Below are 15,795 nucleotides of genomic sequence, written 5' to 3'. Positions count from 1 at the left end.
CCAGATCTGCACCATCAGTCACCCTCTGGACAGATGGCGTCGGAGACATGGGCCCATCCTGGGAGCTCACTGACACCGTCCTCGTGTTCTCCATCCTGTTTTCGTTGGCCACATACTACAGAACTACTCATGGGCTGAGGAAGGGCTAATTACCCCCTTTGAGTACCTTGGTCTTTTTTCAGAAAAGGTGTCTTTCTTCTTAAGAAGTTGGAATCCATTTCTTGATATGGAAGTTATATGCCTTGTTGAACAAAACATCTGTTTGTAAAGAAAGCCTTACAAAGAAAACACGGAACCAGAGGGCGCCACTCCTGCAGATTCATTAAGGCAAAACAGCTTCCCCTTTAAACAGCAGCAGTGGGGTGAGGGCCCTCAGGGCACTTGTTTGGGATTTTGGGTGATGTTCTGTATCTCTCAAGTTAGTAGGGATCTTACATCACAGACTTTTCCTGTTTTGAAATGAGAAAACTGAGGCCTGAAGCCTGTTTAACCTACTACTTACATACCCAGTTTCATCTCTCGCCATATCCATGCTTTCGCAGTACAACAGCATTTTCCTTTTGGTCTTTGTGGTATCCTTTACATGCTCACAATTCAGGGCCTTTGCTCGTTATTTCTGCGTCTTGAACAGTCTCGTCGTCTCTGTGATGTCGCATGGCTCTGGACTGCCCTAGAGTGACTGCTGTTGACAGCCCCTGCAATTGACCCGTCTGTCTGCATGTCTCCTTCACCAGACTGAGTCTAAAGAGAAGGACCATTGCGCCTCTGCAAAGTCCCCATTGTATTCCTTTTGCTCTAAGTGGCTGGCTCATTTCAGGTGTTCAATAACTATTGCAGAATGAGAAAGTAAATGAAGCTATACCACCACCTTTATTTTTAATATTTTAATCTCTTGTGGACATTTTTATGCAGGGGCACGAGATCTTTCTATAATATGTAGGGGTCTAGGATGCTTAAGCCCTTGTTCAATAAGATAAAACAACTAGGACTTACTATTTAAATTGGAGCAAGGAAGGAAGTAGGAAGCACAGCACCTCAAGGGCTTTAGGGCCCATGATGGCCACTGGTGTACCACCCCTAAGAAGTCTTCTTTCCAGCCGAGGGAATAGCTCTGGGGAGCAAGCAGCCACTTCAAGTCTCCCCTTCTCTTGCCTCAAGCTGCAGTGTTCCTGGGGGTGGGGGCTTGCCTCAGTCTTTTCTGGGTTCTACAAGACTTGTACAGAGGCTAGTGCTGAGCAAGCTCTTGGTGAAGAATATTTTTGAGTGACTTACTGAATAGGGAGGAAGTGTTCGTGATGAAATATTGTAAGTATTTTGTTGTATGTATGACTACGTGTACACTCTGATTGACCCTGCAGTATAGAAAAAGTGGCTACTTGAAGCTGGCAGCCCAGATTCTTGTAGCATCTTACAGTGTGGCTGTCCGCAGAGCCTAGCAAGGGGCTCTGCTAAGGTCCGAGCTCCAGTGCCACTTCTGCGGCTTATTCACTGTGGGACCCAAGGCAAGTCATCTCGACCTCCACTGTCTTCGCCTTGCAAAAGAGCCTAGCGATACAGCTTCAACCTTAGGATGGTTACAAGAAATAAATAAGTGACACATGGGAAATGCTTAGCGCTGTATTGGCGCGTAGTTGGCTCTCAGCACCGTGAGCACTGAGAACAATATCCAGCACTTACTGAGTACTGTTAGATGTGTGTGTAGCCTGTGTAGTGTGTGTGCCTGTGTTCATGCGTGTGTGCGTGTGTATTGTGCATGCATGTGTATATACATTTCCTCAAATTAGGCCCGAGAGGAAGGTACTACTAACACTAACTTTACAGATGAAGGAAGAAGATGTTAAGTAGCCTGTCCCTAGTTACACAGATGGCGAGTGGCAGAGCCAGTTTTGAACCTCTGAGCCTTCCCCTGGAAGCCTCTGCTTTCTACTGCCTCTCTCCACCCAGTGTTGCTGGTTTTAAGGGGGTGTGGGGCCGGGGACGGTGTGGGATCAGGTGCACTTTCTCATAGGGTTCTGCTGAGGGCAGTGCAGTTACCGAGACACATTCATCAGCAAAACTTTTTCCCACTGAAAGGTGACCTTTAGCATCATGTAATCTAGAGGGCTTCGAAATTCTCTGTTGAATTACCGTAGGTATTTTGGGAAGCCCCCGAGTCGGAAGCAAATAGAGCCACAAGTGAAGAGGGGTAACCCCATGTCAGGCTCAGGGGCGGCCCCAGAAAGTGACGTGATGCTGCGTGCTGACCATGCTCATTTCAGGTAAATTTTATCAGAATGTACTTCCCTTTATGAGAAGCAGACCATAAGCAAGAATACCGTTTTAGGCAAGAAAAGTTTGTGTTAATGAAATATGGACAAATAGGAAGGGGAAAAGATTAAGCAAGGTGTACTCACCTGAGGGATGGCAAATGTTTATTTTTAACAGATTAAATATTAGCACGTTGATTAGTGCTGTGGGATCCATCTACTTCTGTTTCTCTGAAAGCAGCCCTTCTGTTGGAGTCAGACAGTGTCTCATTCCCTCGTGGATCCCAAGTTCTCACTTCATTAATTGGAAGCAGGAATTATCAGCAGAGACCAGCTACCACGTGGAGTGATGAATAGTTGGTCACTCTCCAGCTGGGTTTTTTTTTACCCCTTTGGAGCTGAACTATTGGAAGAAGATGATGTTGAGCCTCTCTGCTACCTCATTTCCCCCTTAGCTGGACCAGCTGCTCCCAGGAGAGGAAGCCACTGGGATCGATGGGCTTGTGAAGTGGGAGGTTGAGTGGGAGGAGAGAGCGGGTAGGGGGTGTGGATTGTGACACTCAGAGGACTTTGCAGACAGCTCCTCTTTACTCGTGGTCCCACATCAGCACGGGACCGTGGGTGGGAGGAAAGCGTGGTCTTGGCAGAGGAGGCCTGGAGGAGACTGAGGCTGACACTGACCACAGCTTCCTCAGGTTGAACCTAAAGATGTGTCTAGTTAGGCACCAACACACCTAGCTAGTGCAGACTCACGGGCCCTGCGGTTCGTGTCCGTAAGCGGTAAAGCTCCTGGCAGGGATGTGGATGGACGCCCACCCCAGGACAACCCTGAGCAAGCGACAGCAGTGGGAGGCGGCAGTGGCAAAGAGGGTCCTGAATGGTGTAGCCAACCAGAAAGCAAGCTCTGGACACTTGGATCATCCATGGGAAGCTCTGATGTGGCCGTTCTGCCCAGAGTCTTCATAGCTCATGTAGGTCATAGCTCTGAGAATAGATGTGACCGAGCCACAAAAGTGGAAAAAAAAAAAAACAAAAAACTAAACTAAATTTAACAGGACACCATCAAACCAGTTTGGTGAGTAATATTTGCCTAGTGCCTTAACGCTGCTGAAAGAAACGTGAAATCAAAGGGTAAATTGTTGGGACAATACACAAAGCAGGTAGCTGGCTAGCAGGGGTTTAAGATAATCCAGAATCTGAGCAACTCTGTACACAGAACAAGCAAGCTATTGAAAAGACTTTCGTAATTTATTTAGAAAGGATCTCATGTTCTAAGGAAAGGACTCCATTTTTCTTGCTGGAGGCGAACAAACACTTGGGTTCATGGCCGTTAGATCAGACATAATTAATAAAACGCTAATTCATTAGGCTAGAAACTAAATCCAAGTGCTGCATGTAAGAAAGGAAGTAAAAATTCACTCCAGCGAGAGACGGTGGCTTATTAACATGGGGAGAAACCCACTACCATTTCTTCTCTTTGCTTTACAGGCTTTGTATTTATGTAGCAACAAATAGTTTATAATGTACTTTTTTTCCCCCAATTTATTTATTTTCAGAAAAACAGTATTCATTATTTTTTCACCACACCCAGTGCTCCATGCAAGCCGTGCCCTCTGTAATACCCACCACCTGGTACCCCAACCTCCCACCCCCCCGCCACTTCAAACCCCTCAGACTGTTTTTCAGAGTCCATAGTCTCTCATGGTTCACCTCCCCTTCCAATTTACCCAAATTCCCTACTCCTCTCTAACGTATAATGTACTTTTTTTATGGCAACTGACAGCTTTGAGTACCTCAGAGTGAAAAAGAATGGATAGTAATTTCCCATCTGTAGATGAGATAAGGTGACTCAGGCTCCAAGGCTCAGAGTGACTGCGTCACTTTCTCCCTCTTTCCACATCCAGCCGTGGCCCCCCCATGTTATGATAGCTTTAAACTGGATAAAGTGGAGATAAGCAGACTGATCGCAAAGAGGGTCTGCCCAAGTGCCATCAGGGAGTCTCCTGGCAGGCTCCCTGCTTGCTAGGGGGTAACCGTAAACAGGGAAGGCACAGGGAGCCCTGTTTTGGAGTTTGATGGCCCAGAAAGTATGACTAGGTAGTGGCTGGTGGGGTTGAGCACCTCCAGCACTGTACTAGACTTTTCGTGTATTATCTTCACTATAATCAGTGACGCTGGTGTCATTATGACTTACAAATGAGGACACTGAGGTGCAGATACAAAGTAACTTTTTCAAGGTCACGCAGCAAGGTCGCGCAGTAAATAGAAACCCATCTAGAGTTCTACCTGGGGGGTGTAACAGCTGATACTTTGTCACTAACTTGTTGTCAGTGGTATTTATCTACGTTTGGAAGGGTCTGTGGAAGGGTCTGTGAGAATGATGAGTGCAGTGGAGAACAGCTCACTCAGAAGCAGGACCCCCGAGTTCTGGAGCCAGCTGTGCTGTCTAGATGTCCCTTGACTCATCTGCAAAACTAAGATTTGACTCTGTGTATTCTCTGTGCTTCCTCGCAAATCTAACGTGTATATTCTAGTAAAGGTTGTGTCCTGTCTGAGTCTTCATTTCCCAAACTAGATTCGGAAGATATTCTCTGAGCCTCTGCCCCTCTGAAAGGCTACACTACTTACATTGGGAAAACCAAGTTTATAAGACCTATTTTATTTAGTCCTTGAGCTTTGCAAAGCTACTAAGGATGTTAAAAAAACTTGACATTCTCAGTGCTGCTGCATGGGCTTACAGGGACCCTGACAGCCTCCAGTGACTCCTCGAGGCAGTTCTGAGAGGGGGTGGCTGCGGCTCAGGGGCAAGGGACAGCCTGCCCGCCTCTCAGACATCTCTCTCTGGATGGCCTGTGGCAGCTAAAACACTTTTGCAAATCATGGGAGTTTATTTAATCCTCATAACGTCCTGTGAAGTAGGTGTTTGCTTTCTCATTTTACAGATGAAAAGAAATTAAACCCCAGAAAGTGGTAGGTCTTGACTATGCTCCAAGCGCTTACAAGTAATAACCCGAGCCCTAAAATTTGATTTTGACTCCAAATCTAGGTGTATTCCCATTGCCTTGTTTTCCCCTTAAAACCAGTTGGTTTAAATTTTCCTTTTTTTAAAAAAAATTTTTACTTAAAATTTTTTTTTTAAACATACTGTGTATTATTTGCCTCAGGGGTACAGGGCTGTGAATCGTCAGGCTCACACACTTCACAGCACTCACCATAGCACATGCCCTCCCCAGTGTCCATCACCCGGCCGCCCTCTCCCTGCCCCCTTCCCCACCAGCAACCCTGTTTGTTCCCTGAGATTAAGAGACTCTCATGGTTTGTCTCCTTCCATTGCCTTTCTTTTTTTTTTTTTAATTTATTTTTTATTTATTTTCAGCATAACAGTATTCATTTTTTTTTCATAGATACAACTTTTATTTTTAATTTGTTCCCAGTATTCTGGTTCTTTCATTTTTAAAAAATATATAACTTTTTTTTTTCAATTTATTTATTTCCATTGCCTTTTGTAAGGACTGCAGAGTAGCATGGTGGGCGGGGCCCCACCGTGACGGTTTGACTCATGGCGTCACCCCCACCATCCATATGGTCTTGATGAGTCAGCCAGTCCCCCTTCATCTCATCTGGGAACAGGTTAGTAATACCCGCCCCGCCATGGTAGTGGCTCAGAAATGACACAGTCCGAGTTACTTAGTAGACTCGCTGGCATGAAGCAGATCCTCAGATATCACTATTGTTTTCATTTCTCCATGTTTGAAAACTTAATATCTTCTTCTGCTTCCAAGATGTTTACAATTTAATCATTGCCACCTATGTAATTGCTAAGCAAATAACCGACTGTTTTCCTTGGAAATGATTTTCTTGTCAGTAAAGAGCAAAGAGGAGGCTAAATTAAGAATTTGAAAAATTGTCAGTTTAATACATCAGAATAATCTGGGGCTACAGTGTTCTTGCCATTTAAGTCTATTCTTTTAGTGTCTAAAGCTCCCCTCCCATCTTTTAAACTCAGCTTTAAAAAGTGAACACACAAACAATAGAATGTGTTAGGCCGCCCTGCAGGCATTAAGCTTGGAAATGTAAACTCTAATGGAAAACCAAGCACTGGAGAGTCTATATTCAGCACACGCAGCTGTGTCCGTGGTGAATCATTTACTCATTCTCAGTTTACAGTGGAATAAGCAAAAGGCTAGTACCCGACTAGAATAAGCAGGTCTCCAAGCTGGACTTGGCCATTTTTTATATTACTATTCATGCACATGTATCCTAAAAATAAGTTTATTTTAGCCGTCATTATTATTTTCCAGTTTCAGAAGCTGGGTGCACTGCTGATAATCACAGTTGGTTTCTGGTTAGCGAATGGAAGGCGAACTCTCATTTCTTGCCCTGTTGTGTGCTTAAGGCTCTCTGCCGGATCACATTCAACCCATTTGATCCGGCAGAGGCCCGGGCAGAGCTGCACAGTGCTGGCTGAGCCCAGAGTCTGTGTTCTGTCCTCTGCCTGCCTTCCTCCAGGTTCCCTGTGCTCTTTGTCAGGACCTGTGCTGGAGCAGAACGTGGGCATGGTTTGTCAGCAGTTTCAAGAACTTGTCAACTGAGAGAACCCTGTCTTAAAGGGGAAGAGCAGGATGCATTCGGCAGAGGAATTCGCCAGGTCAGGGAGGCAAAGGGGCATTGGAGGGGACGGTACACTGGGAGCAGGACCTCTGCAGTGAGTCCGACTCCAGCCATACCCCTTTGTGGCGCTGGATAAATTCTAAACTCCTTCCGAGCCCCAGTTTCTTCTTGTAGCGAAACAAAGATTTGAAATAATAAATCTCCAACTTCCTTTCCAGCTTCAGGATCACATGGTCTAAAACAAGTCTTTTAAAATGACTCTAGCTGTGGTAAGAACAATTCAGGCTTGAGAACAGTTGTGTTAAGTCCCCTGGGTTTTTAAGAGCTCAATTTTGGTTATGGATAATAATGGGTTCAACAAAAAATAGAAATGACAAAAGATGGGTAGCTGAAAACCTCATTTATTCTTGCCCCAGGAAAAGGATTGGCAGTTTGTCAGAAAAAAATTTATTTTCTAAGCAGCATGCCAGAAAATAGAATGGGTCTGGTGGCATAGAAGGGGCAGCCGCTGTGGGATTCTTGCTCCCATGCTGTGATCATAGTGTCAGGGTCCCACTGGGCACACCCTTGGAGTTGAGCTGGGCATCAGAAAGCAGTGCCATCACCTAGCCTCAAGCTGAGACCCTGACTCAACAAGGCACCTCCTGCCAAGTGACTGGGAAGTGGCGTGAGTAGTTACGGCACCAGTAGGCAGAGGAGGGACTGTCACACACCGATGAAGACGTCGCAGAGGCTGCACTTCGCTGTGTTGCGGCAATGGCAAGGCGGGACCTTCTCTGAAGGTTGAGTGGGAGCCGAGTAAATGGAGAAGAGCTGGTGGCTGGAGGACAGGATGAGATAAAGAACATGGAGCAGCTGGGGAGAGCGAGCAACCCGGGTTCACACAGGCCACTCAGAGGTGGAGGTCTTCTGAATCAAATCCAAAATTTCTAAGCTCTAAAAAATGTAGAGTTGTGATGAATCACCGTAAATCAGCCGGATGAAAAATTTCACTTTCATCCAGCTTTTCTTCATTTGAGTGAATTTTGTTCAATGACAAAGAAGGTTGTAAACAAATTGGTTATGAACTTGCTTTTCAAAAATCGTGATTTCACAGAGCTCACTCTGCCGAGAGTAACTGTGGTACCATAGGAATGTGCTTGTCTCCATCCACTTTGCTAACGGGGAGATTTCTACAGGAGAGAACGCTGTTAAACGTATGGTGTGGCCGTTGAATCTTGTATTTCTTTAGCATCAGCTGCTTCTATCGATTTGTTACAAGAAATCCACGTTCTCCTTCTTGAACTCAATGTACTTAAAATACAGGCCATCCTATTGCTTGAGTTGTGTGAGGCCGTTTTCAAGTCTGGAAGGGCTTTACAATGAACACTCCCTCTTGGGTCTAGGGCATTCCATGGGGCCACATTGTTCGTCAACCGAGGACAATGACAAAGGCCCACTGTACTCTGATCGCTGCTGTAGCACGTCAGCCTCTCCACGTGCTGCTCGTTCGTGCCAGCCATGAAGTAATTTGCATGTGAGATACCATGTTCCAAACTTCTCAGTATCGCAACACTTCTCAGAAGTGTTCAAACTTGTCCAGTATCGCAAGAACGATCCACCATGGAAAAGGCTGTAAACGCCCCAGGAGTATTACACGGGCATTTGGAGCTTTAGCTGGAGGTCTTTTTAAGGTTAACATTTCTTGTTTTTGTCATAGCTAATGTTTCCTAACTCTAAGCCAATTAATATTCATGAGTAATCGGCATCCGTGCAAGTTCGGTTAGCTAAGGAGAACTTCCGCAGTTTCTGGCCTTGTGTATTAAAGGTCAGCTTGTCGTCAATACCTTACGGAGCACTTCTACCCCGGTTTCCATCCTGTGAGGCGCTCACGTAGTGTTCTGGAGAGATGCTCTTTAGAACCACAACACAGAGTTAGTGAAATAATCATTTATCGCACCCTGCTTCCCTCCCTCCTTTCCTTTCTTCAACCGCAACAACATTTAGTGTCTGTGTATGTTTTCGGGAGTAAGACCTGGGGAGTTGGAGGCGGGTTATCTCAACTGTCTGCCTTCAAGGGCTGCAGATCGAAGAGGGTTAGATCTAAATCAAGAGCTGTGCAGACAGGCCACGTGTCAGCTGAGTTATCCTGTCCATTAAGACACAAATAAGGTCAGTTCCACTCCTTACCTAGAAGTAATGATGGCCTTGAGTCTATTCCAGACTTTTCAAGATAATTTTTAGAGGGGGAGGCTGAGGGAGGAGGAGGGAGGTGAGGACGACACCTCCATCCCCCCCTTTCACGTCTGGCTGCTTCTTGCTGCTCCATACGTCCTGTTCCTGCATCGCGTTGTGCAGACTGCGAGCCAGGCCCCTCCGCCCCCTGAAATCTTGACATGGACAGGCACTGTTGTTCCTGTCATGGACTCTTCTGCAAGTTTGAGGGGATGGAGGGATTTCACACTGTCCCCTTACTTGCTCCCGCCTCTCTACACACTCTGCTTCCTCGCTTTCTTGGTCTTCACGCATGAACACAGAAGAGAGAAGCTTAAACTGTAAAGTGGAGGAGGAAAAGAAGCAAGGGCGAGTGAGTACCGGCGGACCGCAGGGCCCGCGGCAGCAGCGCGGGGCGCTCTCTTGTCTTCTCCTGTGATCTGGCTAAGCCTCGCGTCTCTTGCCACTCTCTGCTCGCCGCTGTCCTAGCCACGGAGCCTGCAGTGTGTTCGCTCGGGCCCGGCTGCCTGTTCCTGCCTCACACGTCACTGGTACCAAAGGACAGCAGAGGCTGAAATTTCTTCCTCCTCGTCCCGCTTTCCCCAGACCCTGTAAAGGGAAGGGAACCCTGTAACGATTCATTGATATTAAATTATGCCACTTTCCTGAGAAAACAATCTTGGGTCCTCTCAATGTTACAATCTCCCCTCTAGACTTGCAGCACAGCCCAAACTAGGACTGCCCTACACCCTCTACTCTACTCTCCTGAAATAAATAATAGGTTCTCTACCTCCCATCTTAAGCCAGGAGTCTGAAGTACGTAAGAGTCACATCCCACATCAGGGTCAGTTTCAACAGCAACTGGAAAATTAACTTCTACATATCAACCAAAAAATACTGAATACCTAAATCTATCACTGGTAAACCACTATTCTATGTTGTGGACATATAGTCAATACTCGTTCACCTATTAACAATACTGAAGATAAGTTTAAGTTAAAAAAAAAAGAGTATTGTTCTATAGAAATTAACATGCTGAAAGAAACTTTCGTTTTCTCCCCCCCCCCCAAGTTTTTATTTAAATTCTAATTATTAGCATACAGTGTACTATTAGTTTCATGAATAGAATCTAGTGATTCATCACTTGCATACACCACAGAGTACTCACCATGACCTGCTCCCTAACCCCCACCCCATATCATGCAAGCCCCGCCCACCTCCCTCCAACAACCCTCAGTTCATTCTCTGTAGTTAAGAGTCTCTCTCATGGTTTACCTCTCTCTTTTCTTTTTCCCTCTTTGATCATCTCTTCTGAGAAACTTGTTTTCTGAAGTTAATCTTCTTATCCATCAAAATGACAGAATTACAAAGGCAAAGGAATTAAAGAGAAAAATTGAGACCCAAGGAGCTTGCATTTTTGTTCTCAAATGCTGCTATTGTAAAGACCATTTAAGAGTGAAATGATGATGGAAACATACAAATCATTTCTAATCTTATTTTAGCCTCAGGCTAAAACTTCCCAGAGAGCTGGTGGAGTACTAGGTACCTCACTGAAAGCTGTCCTTTCATATAATCTTATTTACTCCACGAATGGAAATGCTTCTCAAGAGTAAAATGGCCAAATAAGTGGAAGCATATGATACTTGACTCTCTCTGCTTGGCTGATTTCACTCAGCATCATCTCTTCCAGTCCCGTCCATGTTGCTACAAAAGTTGGGTATTCGTCCTTTCTGATGGAGGCATAATACTCCATAGTGTATATGGACCACATCTTCCTTATCCATTCGTCCGTTGAAGGGCATCTTGATTCTTTCCATAGTTTGGCGATCGTGGCCATTGCTGCTATAAACATTGGGGGTACAGATGGCTCTTCTTTTCACTACATCTGTATCTTTGGGGTAAATACCCAGGAGTGCAATGGCAGGGTCATAGGGAAGCTCTATTTTTAATTTCTTGAGGAATCTCCACACTGTTCTCCAAAGAGGCTGCACCAACTTGCATTCCCACCAACAGTGTAAGAGGGTTCCCCTTTCTCCAAATCCTCTCCAACACTTGTTGTTTCCTGTCTTGCTAATTTTGGCCATTCTAACTGGTGTAAAGTGATATCTCAATGTGGTTTTGATTTGAATCTCCCTGATGGCTAGTGATGATGAACACTTTTTCATGTGTCTGATAGCCATTTGTATGTCTTCTGCCCATTTTTTTATATGATTATCTGTTTTGTGTGTGTTGAGTTTGAAAAGTTCTTTATAGATCCTGGATATCAGCCTTTGTCTGTACTGTCATTTGCAAATATCTTCCCCCTTTCTGTGGGTTGCCTCTTTGTTTTATTGACTATTTCCTTTGCTGTGCAGAAGCTTTTGATCTTGATGAAGTCCCAAAAGTTCATTTTTGCTTTTGTTTCCTTTGCCTTTGGAGACATATCTTGAAAGAAGTTTCTGTGGCTGATATTGAAGAGGTTACTACCTGTGTTCTCCTCTAGGATTCTGATGGATTCCTGTCTCACATTGAGGTCTTCTATCCATTTCGAGTTTATCTTTGTGTACAGTGTAAGAGAATGGTCGAGTTTCATTCTTCTACATATAGCTGTCCAGCTTTCCCAGCACCATAACAAATAATATGGAGGACAAAGGGAGATGGAGAGGAGAAGGGAGTTGAGGGAAATTGGAAGGGAAGGTGAACCATGAGAGACTGTGGACTCTGAAAAACAATATGAGGGTTTTGAAGGGGTGGGGGGTGGGAGGTTGGGTGAGCCTGGTGGTGGGTATTACGGAGGGGATGGATTTCATGGAGCACTGGGTGTGGTGCAAAAACAATGAATTCTGTTACACTGAAAAGAAAAAAAAAGAGTAAAATGGCCAAATTGAGGGAAACTGAAGGTCTTAGGAACCACACTTTAGCGTGTTATTTAAAGTTGCTTATAATTCTAAGTCATGGTAGGTTGTTTCTAAAGATGACCACCATCAGTCCGTTCCTCCTCTGCACCTAAGTGCCATTTCCACATCAAGGGGTAAAGTCAGATTTCCCTCCCCTTGAATTAGGGCTGACCTTAAGTTCTTGCTTGACCAACAGAATGAGGTAGAAGTAAAAATAGCACTTCCAAGGTCATAAAAAGTCTTGGCAGCTTGCACCTGATCTCACGGAGCACTCCTCTTGGGATGCACTGGGAACTCTCCCGTCATGCTGTGGGAAGTCTAAGCCAAAAGGAAAGACCACGTACCAGCTCCAGGAAACAGTCTCAGCTAGACTTCCAGCCCGTGGTTGGACATAGGGTTTGGTTATCTTGGCTGCCGAGCCCATCAGAGCCTCCGGTTGACTCCATCCCTGTTTACCATTAGACAGAACCTCCAATGGAGACCTTGTGAGCCTAGTTAATCCATAGAACCATGAGAGTTAATAGTCAATTGTTGCTTTAAGGCATGGAATTTTAGGATGGTATATAATAGAGCAATAAAGAACAAGAACGGAAATAAAAGTATTTTGAATAACTAAGGTGTTCTTCCTTTTTTTCAACACTCTGCATGGCTTTTTGAACCAGGTCCTAAGGTGGGTGCTGGGGATTCAAAGACGGGTGAGATGTGAGGTGTAAAGCCTGATGTGTTTGCTTGAGAAACACCTAGTTGCTGAAACAGACAAACGAATGGAAGAATATTATACAGGATGGTGAGTGTTGTTATAAAAATGTGTGGGGATCTTGTGGGATCACATTGCTTTGGGAAAACGAATCTGATTTTTGGAAGGTGATGAGCCAAGTGAGACGAGAAGACTGAAGGAGGGATCACAAGGCGTTCAGACAGGGGGACCCACCTGAGTGCTAGCACGTAGAGAAGGTGGCATGTGGAATCTTCCCGGAACTGCAAATATTTCAGGGAGCCTGGGCCGTGGATGTGAGGGCAAAGTGGCTAAAGATGTGGTTGAGAAGGATGGCAGAAGGCTCCAAACAGGTCCTTGTGTCCTGTTGAAGGAGTTTGGGTTTTATTCTTTTTAATTTTATCCTTCAATAATTAAATGACAATCAAGATGTTCTAGTGTTTGTATTAAATGGTTTTGAGGACAGGCAGAGCGTCATATTATCCAATTTATAATTCAGAATTATGGTGTCAGAAATAGATTGGGGTATAATAGGGAAGGCAAGATCATAGGCAGAGACTCTTTAGGAGGCAAGGCATTGCCTTGAGGCATGGCAGTGGGAGTGAGGTTGGAAAGGAGATGGATTCAGGATATGTGAAGCAGGTGGAACTCGAGTGCTGAATTTGTAAGACAAGGGAGAGGGAGGAATCCAAAATGAGTTCCAGCTTTCTAACTTGGGAAAATGAATAGATGATGATGTCATTCGCTGAGCTGTGGCTAAGGGACAATGACACACACTTTGACTGCTGAACTGAAAGCCTATGTTAGGCACGGATGCGGACATGAACAGTAGAACGGTGGTTGGGGAGCTCTAGAGGTTAAGAGAGGAACCTGAGCAAAGGTCTGGACTCAGAGGTCAAGGGTGCGCAGGAAGGGCCTGAACCATGGTGCAAATGAACACAGAAGGGAAGTGGGCAGTATGTTCGTAGAATTCTGCCCGGGACTTCGAGGGAATGGCCATATCCAAGGGAGAGTTAGGAAAGGCCTGTAACGGGATTGAGAAGGAGTCATTGGAGGAAGTAGAGGAAATGAGGTGAAGAAGCCAGGGGCAAGAGAGGCGTGGGAAGGAAAGAAGAGACGATGGCATAAAATGCTACAGAGGGGAACATTGGATGACTGCATTGATGACCTTGGGGAGATCATGGGGAGATCCGCTTCAGTAGAGTCCTGAGGGCAGAGGAGGAGGCGCGGTGGACTCAGGTCGGAATGAGAGGTGAGGAAGTTGGGGTGATACAGGCAGATGGTCTAAGGCAGCAGCAGAAGAATTTTGTTTGTTTGTATTTTTTACCAAGATATAATTAACATAATGTATTATTTCCAGGCCCATATCACAGTGATTCAATATTTGTATATATGATCATATCTTTTTTGAAGGTAATAGTGGTGTGAGTGTGTTTATAAACAGCCAAAAAAATACGTTAGAGCTGAGGAGACTGAATGTGTGGCTACAAAGAGAGAGGGAGGGGCACTGATGGGCGGACGGAGAGACAGGCCTTGGATGGGGGCTGGGGGGAGTCTTCCCAACGGTAACAGGTGGGAATTAGCTAAGGAGGCACCAGTGTACAGAGGCACGAGGGGAGAAGCAGGGGACAGGCCGGAGCCCTCTGTGAGTACAGGACAGGGTGACCATCCGAGAAAGGTGGAGAAGGTGGTGGACTGGTGTCTTCTACAAGAACGGTGAGGACCTGGAAAGGCTGTCAGGGGATAACAAGCTAAGGCTGGCTCAGGGCACTGAGAAGGACGGCCTCGTGGCTCTCAGGACGGAGTTAAGATGTAAAAGAATGGACTTTTATTGTCATTAATGTGCATAGGTGTGTGATCTCTTTCTTCCTATACTTGGCAACCCAGGTATGGCAGTAAGGAAATGAGTGATTGGACTGACCCAGAGTTATGATTTCTCTGGGCAGGTGCAGTGGGTTCACAGATGGGGTGGGATAAAGTTGAGACCACTGAGCGACGAGTGGTGGGGGTCTCCGACCAGGGTCCGAGAAAGGACTGGAAGACTCACTGAGGTGGCCAAATGGGTGCTAAAAGGAGGGCGCTGAAAAGATGAGAGGTTGTGGTTGGAAAGGGGGGCTGTGCGGATTCGATGGGGTTTCCTTCTGGGCATGAAAGACACAGGTGATGCAGGAACGCTGCGGAAAGGGTTGCGAGCTCTCACTGGAGAATGCTCTCATGTCAGGAAGTCAGAAGACCATAGGTGACAAGGAAGGAAAATGACAGAGCTACAGTGCATGAGCCTCAAAGTAGGGAGAAGATGCAGAAATGTTCTAAGCAGGGACTCAGGGCGCAGTGATATTTAAGCTGGGCTTTGGTGGGTCAGTAGGAGTTCTCCAGGCAGATGAAAGTAGTGAGGGAGAACCTTTCAGATACAATCAGTAGCACCTGGCAGTGCTTAAGTTCTCTTTCAGCACAATACATACCCTACACAAATACATACCCTACTTCCCTTTTTTCCTCCCCCCCCAGACCATGGCCATTCTAGAAATAAAATCTCATGAAATTTACATAACCTTATTTCCAGGACATGTAAGCAAATTTGATTTAAATCTTGCCTGCGTTTGCCAGTTGTACAGTCTGGATAACCCTGTTACCATTATTTTCAAGAGAAAATGGTAAGAATTATCTTTGAAGAGTGACGCTTTGATGCCTTAACCAGTATCTGTATTTTAGAGCCCATTAGTTGTCCATGACCTGGCTTCGTCTTCTGTCCTCTGGAAGCTTCTGTGATTTGAGAAAGACTGTGGGCTTGCAGACCAGCCAGAGCTGGCCCTGAATCTTGCTGACAACATATACTGGCTGTGTGACATTTAACAGCCTGCATAACCTTCCCTGGTTGCTGTTTCCTCCTCTGTGACGTGCGGATGACATGCCTGTCCAGCGTCACATGCACGACAGGAAATCATGTCAGTACGGGCGATGGCCCAGAACGTGCACCCGGGAAGCATCCTCTGGCTCTCAGATCGCCCCTGCCTCTCCCAGCTCTGTTCTCGGATGTCGGCTCCTTCCAAGCACTTGGCCGTGGACCCTTAACTCTCTTTCTCTCAAAAACTGACTTCTCCATACTTGTCTGTCCTCTGGCTGCCACAGTTCACACAAACACATCACAGTTGCC

This window comes from Neovison vison, chromosome 10 (assembly GCF_020171115.1).
Source record: "Neovison vison isolate M4711 chromosome 10, ASM_NN_V1, whole genome shotgun sequence".
Taxonomy (NCBI): Eukaryota; Metazoa; Chordata; class Mammalia; order Carnivora; family Mustelidae; genus Neogale; species Neogale vison.
This window is presented reverse-complemented; position numbering follows the sequence as displayed.